The sequence below is a fragment of the Bos javanicus genome, chromosome 15 (genome assembly GCF_032452875.1).
Source record: "Bos javanicus breed banteng chromosome 15, ARS-OSU_banteng_1.0, whole genome shotgun sequence".
NCBI classification, from domain to species: Eukaryota; Metazoa; Chordata; class Mammalia; order Artiodactyla; family Bovidae; genus Bos; species Bos javanicus.
This window is the reverse complement of record NC_083882.1, coordinates 40,380,499-40,400,220: the sequence shown is the minus strand read 5'-3', so window position 1 is coordinate 40,400,220 and position 19,722 is coordinate 40,380,499. Positions and strand designations below refer to the sequence as shown.

At 41.0% G+C, this 19,722-nt stretch overlaps 1 protein-coding gene across 1 annotated transcript in view; it reads left to right on the top strand.

Annotated features, from left to right (window-relative positions):
- Positions 1–19,722, top strand: part of PARVA (parvin alpha) — a 180,669-nt gene that overhangs the window by 46,052 nt on the left and 114,895 nt on the right. The gene's annotated exons all lie outside the window — the stretch shown is intronic.

Below are 19,722 nucleotides of genomic sequence, written 5' to 3'. Positions count from 1 at the left end.
TAAGTAGAACCATGCAGTATTTGTCTTTTTGTGACTGGCTTATTTTACTTTGCATAACGTTCTCAAAGTTTACCTATGTTGTGGTATGTGTCAGAATTTCCTTTCTAAGAGTGAATGATATTCTATTATGTATATATATACACCAGATTTTCTTACCCATTCATCTGTCCCTAGACATCTGGCTATTGTAAATAATGCTCTTATGAACATAGATATATCAGTTTGAGTTCCTGCTTTCAGTTCTTTTGGGCATATACCCAGGGGTGGAATTACTCTGTCTTATGGTAAATCTATTTCTAATTTCTTGAGGAACAGCCATACTATTTTCCATTATGGCTATACAATTTTATGTTCCCACCACAAGAATTCCTATGTCTCCACATTCTCCCCAACACATGTTTTGTTCATAGTAGCCATCCTAGTGGGTATGAGGTGGTATCTCACTGTGTGTGTATGTGTTTTTTACAGATTTTGGGGTGTGGACATTTTTAAAGTCTTTACTGAATTTGTCACGGTATTGCTTCTGTTTGATGTTTCGCTTTTTGGCCCTGAAGCATGTGGGATCTTAGCTCCCCAATCAGGGATTGAACTCGCACCGCTGCCTTGGAAGGAGAAGTTTAACTACTGGACTCCCAGGAAAGTCCCTCATTGTGGTTTTGATGTATGTTTCCCTCCTGATTAGTGATGTGAGCTTCTTCTCATGTTCTCCTTGGCCATTTGTGTATCTTTGGAGAAATGTCTATTCAAGCTCTTTGCCTGTTTTTTAATCAGGTAGTTCATTTTTTTGTTGTTCAGTTATAGGAATTTTTAATATATTTTGGGTATTAACCCTTTATCAGATGTATGATTGACAAATGTGTGCTTCCATTCTGTGGGGTGCCTTTTCACTCTGCCGATTCTGTCCTTTGATACACAGAAGTTTTAAGTTTGGTGCAGTTCAATTTATTTATTATTATTTTTTTTACTTTTGTTGCCTTTGCTTTTTGCGCCATAACAAAACAAGGAATACTTTTGGGTGATCTATAGTTGAGGAAAGATGAGGGAATAAGCAAATTCTGTTCATTTTGTTTGGAAAGGTAAGATGTGAAGACAGGAGCCAGCACCCTTTGTGGTGTTGAGTAGTGTAGAGAGACTTAAAAAAAAAAAAAGATAAGAAGCTATAACTAAGCAAAGGCAGTTTGGGATTGGATCCTAGCCCAACATGAAGAGAAAAAGAGCCTAAGAATACTGTATTAGCAGACAATGTTTGAAGCAGAAAAAAGAAAAAGTCCTAAAGGGCCGAGAGCCAAAAAGTCCAAGTAAGAATAAAAAATTAGGAGAAAATGGGGAAATGATGGGCCTTTGACAGTCTAAAGGGGGGAAAAGGTGGTGTGCATTAGAGAAGGATTATTGGGTTGAAATTTGAGCAGGGAAGTTAAAAAATTCTTCTGGCTGGGCAAAAAGGGAGATTCTACTGCCGGGGAAAATGGATTTTGCAACAGTAGGGGAGAAAAAGCAGGACACAGAGGTAGTGAGGCTGCTAATTACGAGAGGGAGGGCTTTTCAGAGACTCAAGGAAATGACTGCAGAGCTAAATTCTTAGTCCCTTTCAGCCTTCCCTGTCAGGGGTTCCAGCAACAATGAATCGAGCACAGCCAGAGCAGGCGAGGAAACAGGAGACATGGCAGCCCTGAAGAGCGTGCGGAGAAATATCTGAAGCCCATGTACACCCTTTGGTTTCTATTATTTATGTTAAAAATGGCGAGCACTGTACTGTGGCAGGAAGAACCCTGGCCATGATTGCTGCTGCAGACCCCTGAAAGGCAGGAGAAGTCTTCAGTGTCTGAGGCAAACAGACCTTGAACAGCAGCAGCCTGGCCGGAAGACAGTGCCACAAACCAGGGGAGAGTTCACCTGGAAAGAGCACTGTGCTGGGAGTCCAGAGGCCTGGTGCCTTCCGGCTTGGCCATAAATTCACTCTCCTTCAGTGATTCCTCGCATCTTCTTCTAGAAAACAAAGGCCACAGCTAGTTGATCTTCTTTTCAAAGAGGCAAAGAGTCTTATTCAAATGACCTGAAGTCTATGGAGATTATTTTAAGGACGTACGTCGACAAGAATTCCGAAGAAGCAGAACCGCTGGGCCAGCGGCTGAGCAGCCACCACAGGAGAGCTGGAGGGAGGACCGTGAAGGGTGCTCGGAACCTCAGGCAGCAGGAGAGGCCTCAGTGGTAGAAGTTTCTGGACTGTTCATCTGGCATTCTGCCACTAACGTGACTCTGTTCTGTTCTCTTGCTACTGGCTTCCTGCCCCTCCTCTCTGGATCTTTTCTCTCCTTTGCTCCTGCTTGAAGTAAGGATTGTTCTGTGCTCTGATCCTGAGCCCAAGACTTGTTCTTAGAGGATAATGAAGATGATAATAGCAGCTAACATTTATCGAGTGCCTACTATGTGTCAGGTGGTGTTAAAAGCACAAGATAGATCTTAAATTACTTTATAGTCTTAGCAATCTTGTGGGGGCAAGAACCACCGTTATCCCCAGCTGGAAAAAGCTGAGGCCCAGGGAAGTGATTTGCTGTGGTCACACAAATAGTAAGTGTCATAACCAGCATTCAGATTCAGTCAGTGAACTCCAGAGCCTGTGCTCTGCACACCACCCACTGCTCCCAGCAAGGAATGGGAGGAGTGAGCTGCCAGAGGTCTTCAATTCCTGTTTCCCTCAATGGTTACCCAAGCAGCAGTCATCTGTCTGTTCATATCAAACTGTTTAGGACATTTTTGGGGGGTATTTTTCAATCTGTACCAGCTCTGAGAGTTAGTGCTGAGTTTACTGTATGTAACATCTTGATGGACTCCGGCATTTGCCATTATGAATTGCTTGACATGGGTTGGTCAGGGAGGCAGGCCGACAGGAGAGGAGACTGAGGATCTGGTTCACTACACATTCATGGCACAGACAAGGGCATTCAAGCCTGGTAACAGAGGGGTTACAAACATCTCAGCCCTACTCGGATGTCTAGGCAAAGATGTGGGACTAGAGTTCAGGGTGGGGGTGGTCACGGTGGACATTAGGCCATGAGAATGAATGAACTTGCCTGGAGAGAGTGTACAACGTGGTCAGTCTGACTATATTTATCAAATTCTTTCTCTGCGAGTCTAAATACCGGATGAATCCCAACAACAGATTTTTTTTTTTAATTTGCCTTTTTTTTTTTCTATTTTTGTGATAATTTCAGACCAGTTTTGTTGAAATGGACTTCCCACGTGCGTAGGCTATCCACTAAGACATGTCTCAACTGCTCGCCTCTAATACCTAACTGCTCAGGCCATGCATTACAGTCAGGTTGGTGGTGACTGCAAGGGTAGTCAGAAATTAAGCGCTTGTTGGCAATCATCTAGGTGCAGTGCTTTTAGTCATGTATGTATTTTGGTGGGAAACAATTGGCTTAAGTTCTTCAACTGAAGTTGTGCAATTATCGTCTGTGCACTCCGACCCTTAAGCCATGAAGTAAAAGGACAAACCAGAAGGATGTGTTTCAAAAGTACTGGGGCCGATCAAATCTTTTCTGATTATGTTCTTTTGGAGTTTAACTGTCTAAGCTCTAGAATATGGAAATGGATCATTCCTGGAGCATTCTGGATTGAGTAGTTCAAGATCTATTGATAGAATTCAAAGCCTCCGTAGATGGCTGTGCCAGCCAGATGCTGCTGCTCTAATTTCACTTCTCCCTGCATTTGGAGAGCAAGTGTCCCAGTCAGGTAAGGGCTTCCACTCACAGTCATAATCTTCTGTGTATGATTGGAAATGTTCGGGAGTATGCTTGCTCCCATTTAGGATTCTTACACTTTTTTTTTAACTTAAAAATTGTTCCATGTTTACATTTCTATCCATAGATCTACTTATGTGATCCCTATAGTTTTTAATAACTTCATGGAGTCCTGTTGAGTTGCTATACTGAATTTACTTAACCTGTTCTGTGATTGGACGTTTAAACCGGTTTGATTTTGCTTCTTAGTAATATGCCATTAGAAACTTTGTTCGCATTGCTTCCTTTCTTCCTTTCTGTCTCTCTTTTCCATTTGAGTATTCCCTTGGGAATATAGCCCAAGGAAGAATTAAGGATCAGAGGTTTCATAGCTCTTGTTCCATGGCAACAGGCAGCCAGCAGAAACGCTGGAGCACTCACAGTGCTCCCGGTGATGGCTGAGCACGCTCGTTCCCGACATCTCTGCCAATATTGTTCTATCATTGTCTCTTGTACTGTTTGTTAGTAGGTTTACAGTTATTTTGACTCATATTTCTTAAGTTATTACTGAGGTGGAACATTTTCTCCATGTTGGTTTATTGGGTACATTTCCAGGGAGCATAATGTGTATATAAGAGGCTGGCACAGAGTACCACTTTTTAATGTTCCTTCTCTCTTTTCCCTTTCCCTCTTTAGCCGTTTGTCAAATAGGGTGTCATTACTGACGACAGTATGTTTATATCATAATATAAGATTTCATTCCTATTTTGGATCATAAATATCTGTTATAATTTAAAACTTTATTTTGCTCCTTTTATGTTTGTTTTGTTAGTTTTTATTAGGAGACTTTTTATTTTTTAAATTGAAGTACAGTTGATTTACAGTGTTGTGTTCATTACTGCTATACAGTGAAATGATTCACTTATCCATATATATTCTTTTGTAAAATATTATTTCTATTATGGTTTGTCATTGAATATTGAATATAGTTCTCTGTGCTTTACAGTAGGACCTTGTTGTTTATCCATTCTATGTATGAAAGCTTACATCTGCTAACCCCATCCTTCTGCTTCATCCCTCTCCAACCTTCTCCCCCTTGGCAACCTCCAGTTTGTTCTCCACGTTCGTGATTCTGCTTCTGTTTCATGGAGAGGTTCATTTGTATCATATTTTAGATTCCACGTATAAGGAACATCACATGGTATTTGTCTTTCTCTTTTTGACTTACTTCACATAGTACGATAGTGTCTAGCTGCATCCATGTCTGCAAATGGCGTTCTTTTCTTCTTTATGGCTGAGCAGTATTCGATCGCGTGTATGTGCCGTGTCTTCTTTATCCATTCTTCTGTTGGTGGACATTTAGCTTGTTTCCATGTCTTGGCTACTGTGAATGGTGCTGCTGTGAACACAGGGCTGCATGTATCTTTCTGAACTATAGTTCTGTCTGGATATATGCCCAGATGTGGGACTAGTGGATCATATGGTAATTCTATTTTTAGTTCTCTGAGGAACCTCCATACTGTTTTCCACAGTGGCTGCCTCAACTCACAACAGTGTAGGAGGATTCCTTTTCCTCCACATCCTCTCCAGCATTTATTATTTATAGAGTTTTTTTTTAAATGATGGCCTTTCTGACTGGTGTTAGCGAGTACCTCATTGTAGTTTTGATTTGCATTTCTAAAGGAGATCAGCCCTGGGTGTTCTTTGGAAGGAATGATGCTAAAGCTGAAACTCCAGTACTTTGGCCACCTCATGCGAAGAGTTGACTCATTGGAAAAGTCTCTAATGCTGGGAGGGATTGGGGGCAGGAGGAGAAGGGGACGACAGAGGATGAGATGGCTGGATGGCATCACCGACTCGATGGACGTGAGTCTGAGTGAACTCCGGGAGTTGGTGATGGACAGGGAGGCCTGGCGTGCTGCGATTCATGGGGTCGCAAAGAGTCGGACACGACTGAGCGACTGAACTGAACTGAACTGAATTATTAGTGATGTTGAGCAACTTTTCATGTGCTTCTTGGCCATTTGTATGTCTTCTTTGGAGAAATATCGATTTAGATCTTCTGCCCATTTTTGCATAGGGTTGTTTGCTTTTGTTGTTGTTGAGTTTTATGAGCTGTTTGTATATTTTGAAAATTAAGCTCTTCTCAGTCACATCATTTGCAAATATTTTCTCCCATTCTGTAGGTTATCTTTTCATTTCTTATGGTTTCCTTTCCTGTGAAAAAGCTTGTATGTTTTGATTAGACCCCATTTGTTTATTTCTGTTCTTATTTCTTTTGCCTTGGGAGACTAAGAAAATGTTGGTATGATTTATGTCAGAGAATGTTTTGTTCATGTTCTCTTCTACTAGTTTTATGGTGTCATGTCTAATGTTAAATATTTAAGCCATTTTGAGTTTATTTTTGTGTATGGTGAGATGATCCAACTTTCTTAATACCACTTACTGAGAAATTGTCTTTTCCCCATTGTACATTCGTGCCTGCTTTGTTGAAGATTAATTAACTGTAGGCATGTGAGTTTATTTCTGGGCTCTCTATTCTGTCGCATTAATCCAGTTGTCTGCTTTTGTGCCAGTACCACACTGTTTTGATTACTGTAGTATCAAAATTGTAGCTAAAATACTAGTTTTGTAGTGTTGTATGAAATCTTGGGAGAGTTATGCCTCTTGCTTTATTATTTTTTGGGGGGATTGTTTTGTCGATTCCTGGTCTTTTATTATTCCATACGAATATCAGGATTATTTGTTCTAGTTCTGTGAAGAATATCATGGGTAATTTTACAAGAATTGCATTAAATCTGTGGATTATTTTGGGTAGTGTGTCCATTTTAACAATGTTAATTCTTCAATCCAAGAGCATGAAATACCTTTCCATTTCTTTGAATCTTCTTTAGTTTCTTTTATTAATGTTTTATAGTTCTCAGAGTCAAAATCTTTCACCTTCTTGGTCAGATTTATTCCTCAGTATTTTATTTTGGGGAGTACAGTTTTACAGGGCATTGGTTTTTTTTACATTTCCTTTCTGATACTTCATTGTTGGTGTAAAGGAATGCAACTGATTTTTGTATCTTAACCCTGTATTCTGCTACCTTACTGAATTCATTTCTCAGTTTCAGTAGTTTTTGTTTGGTGTCTTTAGGGTTTTCTATATATAGTGTTTTTCTCATCTGCATATAATGACAATTTTACATCTTCCCTTCCAATTTGGATACCTTGTATTTATTTCTTTTTCTTGTCTGATTGCTGTGGCTAGGACCTCCAAGACTATGTTGAAAAAAAGAGATGAGAGTGGGCATCCTTTTCTTGTTCCAGATTTTAGTGGGAAGGCTTTCAGCTTTTCACCACTGAATGTGAGTTTGTCATAAGTAACTATTATTATGTTAAAATATGTTCCCTTTATACCCACTTTGATAAGAATTTTTATCATGAATGGATGTTGAATTTTGTCAAGTGTGTTTTTTCCTGCATCTGTCGTGATGTGCGTATAGTTTTGTCTTTTGCTGATGTGGTATGTCACATGGATTGATTTGCATATGTTGAACCATCCTTGTGAACTTGGGATGAATCTCACTTGGTCATGGTGTATGATCTTTTTTATGTGTTGTTGGATTTGATTTGCTAATACTTTGTTGAGAATTTTAAAGGAGACTTTAAATAGATTTTAAAATATTTGAGTCTACCTTCTTCCTGCCTTATATTAATAATACTATTTAGTCAGTAGTCATGAAGTCATCTCTCTACTGTAACGGGTAAATATACTTTTTGATTAAGTGCTCTCTGAGTTTAATTAGTTCATTGACCAATTTGGAAAGTATTCTCATATTTGGTAAGTTAAGATTTAATCTACTTTTCTTCTTATTGATACCAGATTCTTCCACCAGCATTTAGTAGATGGTGATTCTCTCATCCACTTATTGTGATTCTTAGTTTTTGTTTGTTTGCTTGCTTGCTGTATTCTAAGGACTTATAGGTACTTAAATTCACCCCTGGAATCACTATTTTATTGGAATCTTTATCCTGGCTTTGATCCAACAAAATTCAGTTTTGATGAAGATTACTTTATAATATATCCTTAAATTTGATTATTACATCCTCCTGCAATCTTCTTTGGTATTACTGTGTATTTAGTTTTACTTATAAATTTTGCTAGTGATTTATCACATACTAGAGCACTCTAGCTGGAGAAGGCGATGGCACCCCATTCCAGTATTCTTGCCTGGAGTATCCCATGGACGGGGGAGCCTGGTGGGCTGCAGTCCATGGGGTCCCTCAGAGTCGGACACGACTGAGCGACTTCACTTTCACTTTTCACTTTCCTGCATTGGAGAAGGGAATGGCAACCCACTCCAGTGTTCTTGCCTAGAGAATCTGGTGGGCTGCCGCCTATGGGGTCGCACAGAGTCGAACACAATTGAAGTGACTTAGCAGCAGCAGCAGCAGCAGCAGAGCACTCTAGCAGGAATTTAATTGTTCTTATGCTAATCTATTTTTGATTTATAGACTAATGTTAGTGATATTACTCTAAATCAAGAGTAGTGGCTCTATAAGAATTGCTTTATTTTTAATTCCCATTATAGTTTGATATCAATAATTTCTACTTCACCATGATATGCTATTCATCTAGATTCATCTAGATTCTCAAGCTTTTTTTTGTTTGTTTTTTTCCGTACTGGGAATTGTATCATTTTTCATTGCCTTTTCTAGCTTTATATCACTGGTATGTATTTGGTTGGTTTTGCATTCTCTATTTACACTATTGGGCTTCCCTGGTGGCTCAGACAGTATTATCTGCCAAAAAAGTAGTATTTTTATTTCTGCCTTTCCTATATTTATTCTCTTTCTTATTCATCATAATCTTTTCTACTATGACTTCTAATAGAAATACTGAGAGGAGAGTCTTAGACCTCTGACTATGTTTGCAAAGTAAAGCCCTTGGGACTGCGCTATCCATTATGGTTAGCTGCTAGTCACTGATGGCTATATTTCAATTCAAATAAATTAAAATTCAGTAAACTGAAAATTTTGGTTTCTTAGTCACATTAGCCATGTTTATGTGTACAATATTGCCACATGAGACTCGTTGCTACTACACTGGACAGTGCAGGAATATTTCTATCATTACAGAAAATGGACAGCTCTGATCGAGGCTCTCCACCTAAAAATAATATTGATATTCAGCTTTTAACCTACAATCATTTTTATCTTAAGAAAAATATCCCTTCTTCCTAAATCAAAGGTTTCTTATGAAGAGGTAGTGTTGAACATTAATGATGGCCCTCTCAGAATCCACCAAAGTAATTCTTAGATTTAAAAATAGATTTTTCTTATCAAAGTGTTGAACAATCCTAATAAATTTCCCCATGTGGTGCAAGTTCTATCTTTGTAGAATAGCTCATATTATTCATTTTTGAAAATTTCCCCTGTCTATAGGATATTATTTGTGATTTACTAAACTATATTCTTCAGTAAGATAATCTTATAATTTCAAGACACCTCCACCCCCCACAGTATTGTCCTCATCAGATGTTCAGTCACGATATTATTGGCTTCCTAACATGACTTTATGGTATATAATGGTTGGATGGCATCACCGACTCAATGGACATGAGTTTAAGCAAGCTCCAGGAGTTGGTGATGGATGGGGAAGCCTGGTGTGCTGCAGTCCATGGGGTCATGAAGAGTCGGACACAACTGAGCGATTGAACTGATATTTTGAAACAGTTTATGTAACTGGTATGTGAAAATTTAGTGATGTTCTCCTGAGAATTCATTAGGGGCTTCTTTTAGAAATGGATGGATGGAGCAAAATTTTCCCAGTTTCTCTGATATGAGTCTTTTCATGTTTATAATTTGTTATCCAATATAACTGGTTTTTTAATCCAATATAATTGGGCTTCCCTGGTAGCTCAGTTGGTAAAGAATCCAACTGTAATGCAAGAGACCCTGGTTCAATTCCTGGGTTGGGAAGATCTGCTGGAGAAGGGATAGGCTACTCACTCCAGTATTCTTGGGCTTCCCTTGTGGCTCAGCTGGTAAAGAATCCGCCTGCAATGCAGGAGACCTGGGTTTGATCCCTGGGTTGGGAAGATCCCCTGGAGAAAGGAAAGGCCTACCACTCCAGTATTCTGGCCTGGAGAATTCCATGGACTGTATAGTCCATGGGGTCACAAAGAGTAGGACATGACTGAGCAACTTTCACGTTCATAATTAATTCGTCAAACACCATTGAATGTAAACTTCTGGTAGAACACCAGGCAGCATGCTGGCTGACAAGATGAATGTGACATTGGCCGTCAAAAAGAATGAGGATTTTCATGCCCCCTCGTCATTGGATTCCTCAAGGCTTCCCCCTACTCCTCAACCCCTCCAACTGGACTCCCCAGCTTGAGTCCCCAGGTCAGTCTCCTCCTCTCCCCACCTCCATCCCTTGACCTCATTACCTCTGCCCATCTCCGAGTTTCTAATGCAGAGAATACCTTTTTCCTCTTCACCTTTCATTCACCCTGAGGATCCACCCAAAGTTTCTGTCTAGGATTTTCTCTGAGTGATTTCTCTCTGCTCTCATCTTAATGTATTCCTTGATCATGTCAGTCTTTTTGGCAAGTAACTATCCACAGCCTTGTCATATTATCTAATTATCTTCTGTGTCATTATGTATGTCTCATATGTCTAATATCCCTGTAGGGGTGAGAGTGGAGGGAGATTTCAGGTTTTCTATTTCTTTTGTTTAGCAAAGAGAGTCCAATACATAAAGCTGAATATGTGGATGAAGTTAAGAGATACTTATTGAATAAGAATTTTGATAAATTAAGGATTCTGATTTCATTACCAAGCAATGCCAATAAAATCTGTGGCCAAGGGCAGGTTTTATGTAACCTAGGAGGAGAAAAAGGCAAAGGAGATTCTGTAAAGGACCAGACTCATCTTCCAAGTTCGTTAATTTAGCCGCTATTTCCCCTTCAATAATAGACGACTCTTGAGTACCTAGCATGTGCTGGGTGTGGGAGATACAGGGTTGAACAAAATATAGTCCCTGGCTTCATGGTGTTCACACCCAAGTAGGGGAGATTGGTATTAAACCAGTAAACCAGTAAGTTGTTGGTTTCAGTTGGTGTTCACTCACTAAGTCACATCCAGCTCTTGGTGACCTCATGAACTATATAGCGTGCCAGGCTCTCTGTCCTCCACTAATTCCGGGAGTTTGCTCAAATTCATGTCCACTGAGGAGAAGGAAATGGCAACCCACTCCAGTATTCTTGCCTAGAGAATCCTGTGGACAGAGGAGCCTGGGGGCTGCTGTCCATAGGGTCGCAAAGAGTTGGACATGACTGAAGCAACTTAGCATGCATGCATGCATTGGAGAAGGACATGGCAACCCACTCCAGTATTCTTGCCCGGAGAATCCCAGGGACAGAGGAGCCTGATGGGCTGCCAGACACAGAGTTGGACACGACTGAAGCGACTTAGCAGCAGCAGCATGTCCACTGAGCTATCTGACCATCTCATCCTCTGCCACCCCCTTCTCCTTTTGCCTTCACTCTTTCCCAGCATCAGGGTCTTTTCCAATGAGTTGGCTCTTCTCATCAGGTGGCTGAAGTATTACAGCTTCAGCAATAGAGCTTCCAATGAATATTCAGGGTTAATTTCCTTTAGGATTGACTGATTTGATCTTCTTGCAGTCCACAGGAATCTCAATGTCTTCTCCAGCACCACAATTTGAAAGCTTCAGTTCTTTGGTGCTCAGCCTTCAAATATATAATTCCAAATTGTATTAAGTGCTATAAAGGCAAGAGAAGGATATTGACAATTAAAGTTAACCTGGGTGGTTGTTTAGGGCCTCAGTCAGTGCAGGAAGTGACATTTAAGCTGAGTGCTAAAGGATGGGTCATTAGCCCAGTATAATCAAGTAAAGAAACCAGGCAGAGGGAACAGCTTGTGCAAAGGCCATGAAATGTGAAAGAGCTTAGTGGGTCTGAGAAACCATCAAAGGCCATCGTGTCATTGAACATTTAATTAACTGTTCAAAGAAAAAAGTGTTCCCTAAAATAACAATTATAATGTTAGAAAAACTAAGTCATTAAAGATCTGTTGTGATAGTTGGTGAATATTTTTCTTTAATTTTAGACATTAATTCTGAAATATATAGCTTTCTTTTTTAAAATCTTACCATTTTTTCAAAAGTCCAGTGGACCTGACTGATATTTGAACATCATGCCTGCCAATATGCCTACAAAGTCATTGATAAATGTCCAAATGAACCCAAATTGTTGGTCATAATTTTAATCATGCCTTTTTTTCTTCTTTCTTGGGAAGAAAAAAAAAAAAGGTGTTATTTTGACTTTTGGCTAAACATATTGTGTTGTAGATTATCCTTCAATGAACTATTTAAAATGTTTAAATTAGGTGCTACTTAAAATTTTATTTTATTATACCATCAATAGCCAATTTAAAAGAGCCAACTATTTCTAGTTAAGAAAAAAAGGCCACTGTATGACTGGAGCTTGATGAATAAAGGGGAAATTTCCTATGGTTGAGGCAGATTCAGATTCAAAAGTACTTGGATTTTAAGCTATCTGACATACATTTTAGAGATTTTTTTTTTCCCAAGCCAATGTATGTGCCTAGTACTATCCAAGTAATATTACCGTGTATAACCTTATTTAATACTGAGAACATCCAGATTACATGGGTACTTTATTATGCCCATTTTCCAGTTGAGGAAACCAAGGCCTAGAGATGTTAAGCAGTTAGCCTGGGGTCACACAGAATATTGGTGAAAGAGTCTATATATAAACAGGTTGCCTTGAGCCTCCAGAGCCTAAGCCTAAGCTCTGACCACTGGGTCAGAGCCTTGCCAGAAGGTCACTTGACCACTGTGTGGCTGATGGAGTTAGGCAGTAAAGGAGCAGGCAGATAAATTAGGAGACTCTTTCAATGGCCCAGGTGAGAGGTCAAAGCTTGGACCAGGGACTGTTGTGTAATTGAGAAGAAATTGGTATTTGGGGGTCAGGGCAAAAAGTTAGAAAAGGAAATATGATATAAGGGGATAAATATGCTTTACTTAGACTCTTTTTTTAAAAATCTTTGAATTCTTATTTTAAAAAATTTAGAATTTAGGGGGAAAAAAAGTAACCAGCAAAAGCATAGCAAGAAAATAAAATTAGGATCAGAAATGAAGTACAAATCAAACTAATAATTGATAAGTAGAAAAAAAGAAAAGTGAAAAATGATAATTATTATTAAGTGAGTCATTTGTATGGAATATTATTTATAACTCCTAGCTAAATTAGCTAACCAAGCTGAAGCAGATAAGTTGAGTGAGATAATGAAATTAGTCAACAATTTATTGTTATGAGATGTGAGAGGAGATATATTGCCCTCCGTGGGGCCCGTTCTTTTTCTTTTTTCCCCCCTTTTCTTTCCCTGTCTGTTGAAGTCTGACCAGTCTGCATTATCCTGTTTAAATCCCTTCCTAAAATAGAAAAATGAAACCATCAATGTGTACACATGGTTATTTTAGCCCAAATCAACAATTACCAGCAGTAGAGATGGCCTTGCCTTTGTGCAAGCAAAGGTTACATTATATTCAACCTTTTCTGTTGAAGGGAGCAGAGATGGGTTTCATCTGCTTTAGAAATGCTTTCTACCCCAACAGACGTATTATTAAAAAGCAAGTTTTGTACGTTTATCATGTGGATTATCAAGTCCAATGAACAAATCAGAAGGAAGCATCTGTGGGTGAATTTAGGTTATGCGTTCAGGTGCAAAGGTCAAGTATAGCTGCTGTGTTACTTTTATTCTCTTGAGAAAAGGTGAATGCACAAAGCTGAGAAGTAAATTATCATCAGGCTTTCCAGCTGAGATGTGAGGAAACCTGTTTTCGGTTTCCAGGGAGCAGGACTGTGTCTGTCTAGGTGTGTACCCAGAAACTCCTGTAGTGAGAGGGCAAGAGAGGGGGGAGGAGACCCCGGGAGCGACTGCCGAGGCCCACTTCATGTAAATGAGAGATTCACCTGAGTCTGCTTCGAGACTCCCTCCTCCTGGGAGAAGTCTTCACATCTGGGATTGGACCCTCCTTAGAGAGCCGGCAGCCCTCTTCCATGGTTCCAGTTGCTTTCTATAAGAGGAATTAGGAAACTTGCAGAACAGTGCACGGAAGATGAGCAGAGAAGGGCAATAAAGGAGTCTCAAGCCCTGTGCATTAGACATGAAAAGAAGGAAGGAAGGAAAGTTAGGTAAACTGAGAGAAGAAGAGAAGCAGCAGAAAGGATGGATAACTAGATGCTAACACTAGGCCATTCAGTCATTCATTTGCACACTCATGTATGCACTAGACATTACTAAGCCAGGACAGAGTGGGCTCCTGAGATGGCCAAGGTACCATAACCTTTAGGTATCTTCTCTGGATGGTCCGCCACAAGTTCACAGACACTGGTGTGCCTAGATGTTATATTCAAAATCCTTGGCATAGCTTCTGGCACATATTTGGTACTTAGCAAACCCTGACAGTCATCACATCACCAGCATTGTCATCATTACAAAGCTGTGAGATCCTTGAGGACAGACAGGTTGTTCTTACATCTTGAAACTCCTGGGTTGGCAAAGTGTCTAATGCAGAGATCAGACTCCATGAACCTTACGTTGAACTATCAACCAACTGAATGGAGACACTTTTGAGCACCTAACTCCATGCTGGCACCTTTAAAAGGCATGGAGAAAGCTTCTGAGACTGACCTTTGTCCTAAAACAAGATGGGGCATAAATTTAAAACGTTTTAAATTGAGAAGTCAATATAGGGGTTGCATTTGCCAAGTGCCAAGTGAATGGAAACAGAAGGAGCTTTAGGAATTTGGAGGAGGAGCAAATTCTGTCAGTTGATAGGGAGTGGGTGATATGTATTAATCCAGAATCTAATCAGGTTCAGAGTTTTAAAAGAAGCGCACCAATAAATATTTAACAAATAGCTCTCTAGGAAAAAAGTATATGTCTGAATGCATGTGTAAGTGTGTTAGTTGCTCAGTCGTGTCCTACTCTTTGCCACCCCATGAACTATAGTCCACCAGGCTCCTCTGTCCATGAAGTTCTCCAGGCAAGAATACTGGTGTGGGTAGCCATTCCCTTCTCCAGGGGATCTTCTTGATGCAGGAATCGAACCCAGGTCTTCTGCATTGCAGGCAAATTCTTTACCATTTAAGTCTTACTGATAGGAAGATCTATAGCACACAATTCATAAGTAATAATACAACGTCTAATACTCTGTTGTAGATTTCACACTCCAGTTGATTCTCACTGATTTTTTTTTTTTTTTTTTTGCTATTTTTGTGTTGTGTTATCCATAGCTAGCCTGTGATTGCGGTTCAGCCATGGTTTGACTAATGGAATTTCATCCCAATCCGCCCACTCTTGCCCAATGCATTTGCTGTCACGGAATTTGATACGTGATTTGCTACTTTTTTACCCTTGTGCAATAGTTCAATCTATGATTTTTCAGCTTAACGATGGTGTGAATGCTATATACATTCAGTAGAAAGAGTACTTCAACTTTTAAATTCTGGTCTTTTTCTAGGCTGGTGATGAACTACCGGTTTGATACTGTCTCGTGATACTGGGCAGTGGCAGCAGCCACAGCTCGCAGTCAGGCATCCAGGGGTGAACAGCCCATACTCTTATAACCTTTCTGTTCTCATATAACCAATCTGGTTTTCATTTTCAGTATAGCATTCAATCAGTTACATGAGACACCCCACACTTTGTTATAAAATAGGCTCTGTGTTAGATGAGTATGCCCAACTGTAGGTTTATGTAAGTGTTCTGAGCATGTTTAAGGTAGGCTCAGCCAAGCTATGATGTTTGACAGGTTAGATGTATTGAATGCATTTTCAACTTTTGCTATTTCCCCTGGTGGCTCAGATGGTAAAGAATCTGCCTACACTGCAGGAGACCCAGGTTTGATCCCTGGGTCAGGAAGACCTCCTGGAGGGAGGGAGGGAATGGCAACCCTCTCCAGTATTCTTGCCTGGAGAGTTCCATGGACAGAGGAGCCTGGCAGGCTACAGTCCATGGGGTCACAAAGAGTCAGACACAACTGAGTGACTAACCCTTTCACTTTCTCTTTCAGACTTAATGATGGGTTTGTGTGTTTTGTCGCTCAGTCATGTCTGACTCTTTGCATCCCCATGGACTATAGCCCACCAGGCTCCTCTGTCCATGGAATTTTTCAGGCAAGAATATTGGAGTGGGATGCCATTTCCTACTCCAGGGGATCTTCCCGCATCAGGGATCAAACCCACGTCTCTTGTATCTCCTGCATTGTCAGGCAGGTTCTTGACCGCTAGCGCCACTTGGGAAGCCCCAGCAATGAATTATCGGGATGTAACTTCATCGCAAATCAGGGATGATCTTTGTTATGTTCACTAAACTGAAACCTCTTTCAGCTTCAGCATTACATTTGTCAGAGCTTACTCATTCACCACCAACCTCAACACCTTCTTTGCCGAATCAAATAATCGTTTTCAAATACTGGGAGGGTAATTTTCCTTTTTTTTATACCATTCACAATGTAATGACTACAGACATGACTCACATCTGCATTATTGACATTTCTTCCATTACTTTCTTAACTGTAGATAATCAACAGAACAAGAAACCAAGCTCTGACCTGCAGTATTTTCTATTTACATACTTGTAGCATGCTTTCCTGGTGGCTCAGCGGTAAAGAATCCACCTGCCAATGCAGGAGATGAGGGTTTGATCTCTGCCAATGCAGGAGATTTATGTTGGGAAGATCCACTGGAGAAGGAAATGGCAACTCACTCCAGTATTCTTGCTTGAAATCCCATGGAGAGAGGAGCCTGGTGGGCTACAGTCAATGGGGTCGCCAGAGAGCCAGACATGACTTAGCAATGACTTCAACAACAACAGTGTATAAATACCACCCCATCGTGGCCAATTTTGTGGTACCTTTGAATGTGGACTTGGGAAGAGAAATGTTATACAGAACATCATTATACAGCATTTCTACCATATAGATCCCATAAATGCAAATAATCCCAAGAGCATAGATAACAGAACAAGTAATGAATGTTGAGTATTTATTACCCTTGTTTTTCAGTATCATTAATTATAAGTGTATGACTTAAATTTTAATAATGGCTGTTTTTTAACAACCAGCCCCATGAATTCCTGAAAAACGTAATACCAGAGAGCTGGTCAGAGCAGGCTCTAACACCCCAGTGGCCCCCACTCCTAATGAGGAGGGAGGTCTCCTCTCTGGGGAGGAGCTCTGTATACCTCCTCCCCCTCCCCGCTCCCAGACATACAGGGTGTAGTTGCTCATGCCGCCCCAGCAGGAAAGCTCACATAGAGGCTCATTTCTTTCCAGAATCTGATACCAGGCATTCTCTGGGGGGTTTGACATGGATCTTCCCAGGTCCATTACTCACCCTGATCCTGACGTTTAGTGCAGTTCCTAACAACTCTACAGTTCACACTTACTTCCATATCTCTTTCTTTAAACATGAGAAAGAGGAGCACTAGGGCCAGCTGTCAAGTCGTCAAGTCGGTTGCCCTGCAGTCTTCTTCACAGCCCCTCCCGCCCAGCCTCCTGAAAGAGACCCAAACCTGCCTGATGGGTTAGAGAGGTTCTCAACCTTTTTTTTTTTTTTTCTGCCACAAGAACAAAGAGACATGATTCCTAATATAAAAAACACATATTTTTATCAGGAAGGCATAATTTTATTGAAAAATTTGACCAAAACAAGCTCTGCTGGCTCCACCCTCAGCTGTATTTTCCTTTCTTAAGCAATATTCCTTTCACACAGATGTGAAAGAAAACCACCAAGTGGGAGATTGGAGTAACCTGCCTGCTGACACGTAGCACTTCATTTTTGTGTTGGTTGGTGCATAGCTGATCCCCCATTTCCACTAGTACCTCCCGCCCTGCATGGGCAAGCTTGCCCCTCCCAGGCTGTGCCAGACCCTCCCACAATCTGACCCCAGCAGGTACCCCCACACCTGCTCCCACCCTGCCTGGACAGTGCCCAGATGTTGCCATTCACCATCATCCTGGCCTGCATCCTCTCAATCACAAGGTTTGAGCCGCAGAATACCCTGTGTGCTCAGCGCCCACCTCTGGATCAAAGCCAAAAGGCTCAGGCCTTGTGGCTGTGCAGCCCCTCTTGGTTTTGATAGAGAAGACCTCTCAGCAGCCTAGAATCAGAAAGGGGTTTTCAGAATCCAAGCCCCTTCTCTGATGTGTCTACCCTGCCTTTCCCATCCTTGGAGGATTCCCAGGTAGCTTCACTCCTTTATCCCCACATTCTATTTCCTTTAAAACCCAATGAGCTCTCACCTGGCCAACAGCCCCACCCCCACCTCCATCCCCACCCCCATCCATGCTTGAGCCTTACCATCTACTATTAGACCTTCCACATGCGGACCTTCTGCCCAACTGACTGGGCCTTGGCTTATGTCCAGATGACCCTGAGGCTGACGCCACCTGGATCCTCACGTCAATCTCCATCAACTTTCCTGCCTCTTGCTATTCTCCTTGTGCCATCAACACTTAGTCACAGCGCTTCACTTGCCCTTGGAGACTTTTTCCTTGTCTTCTGCTGTGGGTGCAAACTAGTGTGTGTGTGAGCGCTAGTCCAAACCCAGTGGTTTTTGGAAATTCCCAGCTTTCCCTGTTTTGACTACAACTCTGATCTTCATAGAGATAAGGGTCCTAGGTAACACTGGCATCTCCTGTCCGTTTGACCAAAACCAAGAGATGGAATCTACGTCTCCAAAGGGAAAGGAGCTGTAATGTGATTGATGTCCAATCATAGAGTTAAAGTAAAACTGTTTCTTCAATTAACGTGAAATTTTTCCTGTTGTTGTTTAGTTGCTAAATCATGTCTGACTCTTTTGTGACCCCATGGACTGTAGCCCATCAGGTTCCTCTGTCCTTTGGATTTTCCAGGCAAGAGTACTGAAGTAGGTTGCCATTTCCTTCTCCAGTGGATCTTCCCAACCCAGGGGTCGAACCCACGTCTCCTGCATTTGGCGGGTGGACTCTTTATCACTGAGCCTTCAGGGAAGCCCAAACAGCTCCTACTATGCTTTGAATTGTGAAATTACTACTACAATTGAGGAATGATTAAGTCGTCGTTTTTTTTTCCCCCCCTCATTTTCTTTCTTGCCTGTTGCTTGAAAAACATTGCTCACAGGTGTTTAAGAACATATATTAAAAGTGAATTCCAGTGAAAGGCCTGTTAATTACATTATTCAGCCTGGTTCAGTAACTCTCTTTAAAAATAACATGCGTGTTTAGGACAGGAGTGTTTTCCAGTTGTCATTTCATGAGATAAATGTGTTGGGAAATGAAGAGAGTATAAATAGATGTGAAAGTCACTTTATCTAATTGAAGATGAATGCTGAGCTTTGGGAGCTGTAGCAGAATTGAGTCCTGGTTCAAACTTGCCTCGAAAGAGATTTATGATCATGGGATATGAAGCTTCATTTCCCAGGGGCTCTCCTGGTGACCATTAACTCTTCAACTCAGTATTCCGTCTTTTTATCCAGCAGAGGCAGCTCGCAAGGTGGATGAGGGGAGAAGAAGGATGCAGCGGTTCATTTGTCAGGTCAACAAAACTAAACAACAACCACGGCAAAGCCACTGCTCCATGCTGTGGAATTTAAAGTGCTTTGACAAACCAAGAGCCGCATTCTGTCATGAGTGTGTGATGCCAAGTGGCCTTCCCTTGGGCTTTGATGTCTTCTTTTTCTGTTTATGTCATCGAGATTTTCCAGAATGCTTTTAAAAGGGAGAATTAGGAGTAGCTCTAGCACCATGGGTTTTAGACATTATTGTTGAAGCCTGGCAGAGCCATAGTATTTGAGCTCGTTTTCTGCCTTGACCTCAGAAAACCTTTTTTCAGAAAACTGACTACTTAGGTCTCATCTGTGGTTACACACAAAAGAGATCTGGGCTAGAAATGAGGGTTCTATTGTGGCCATT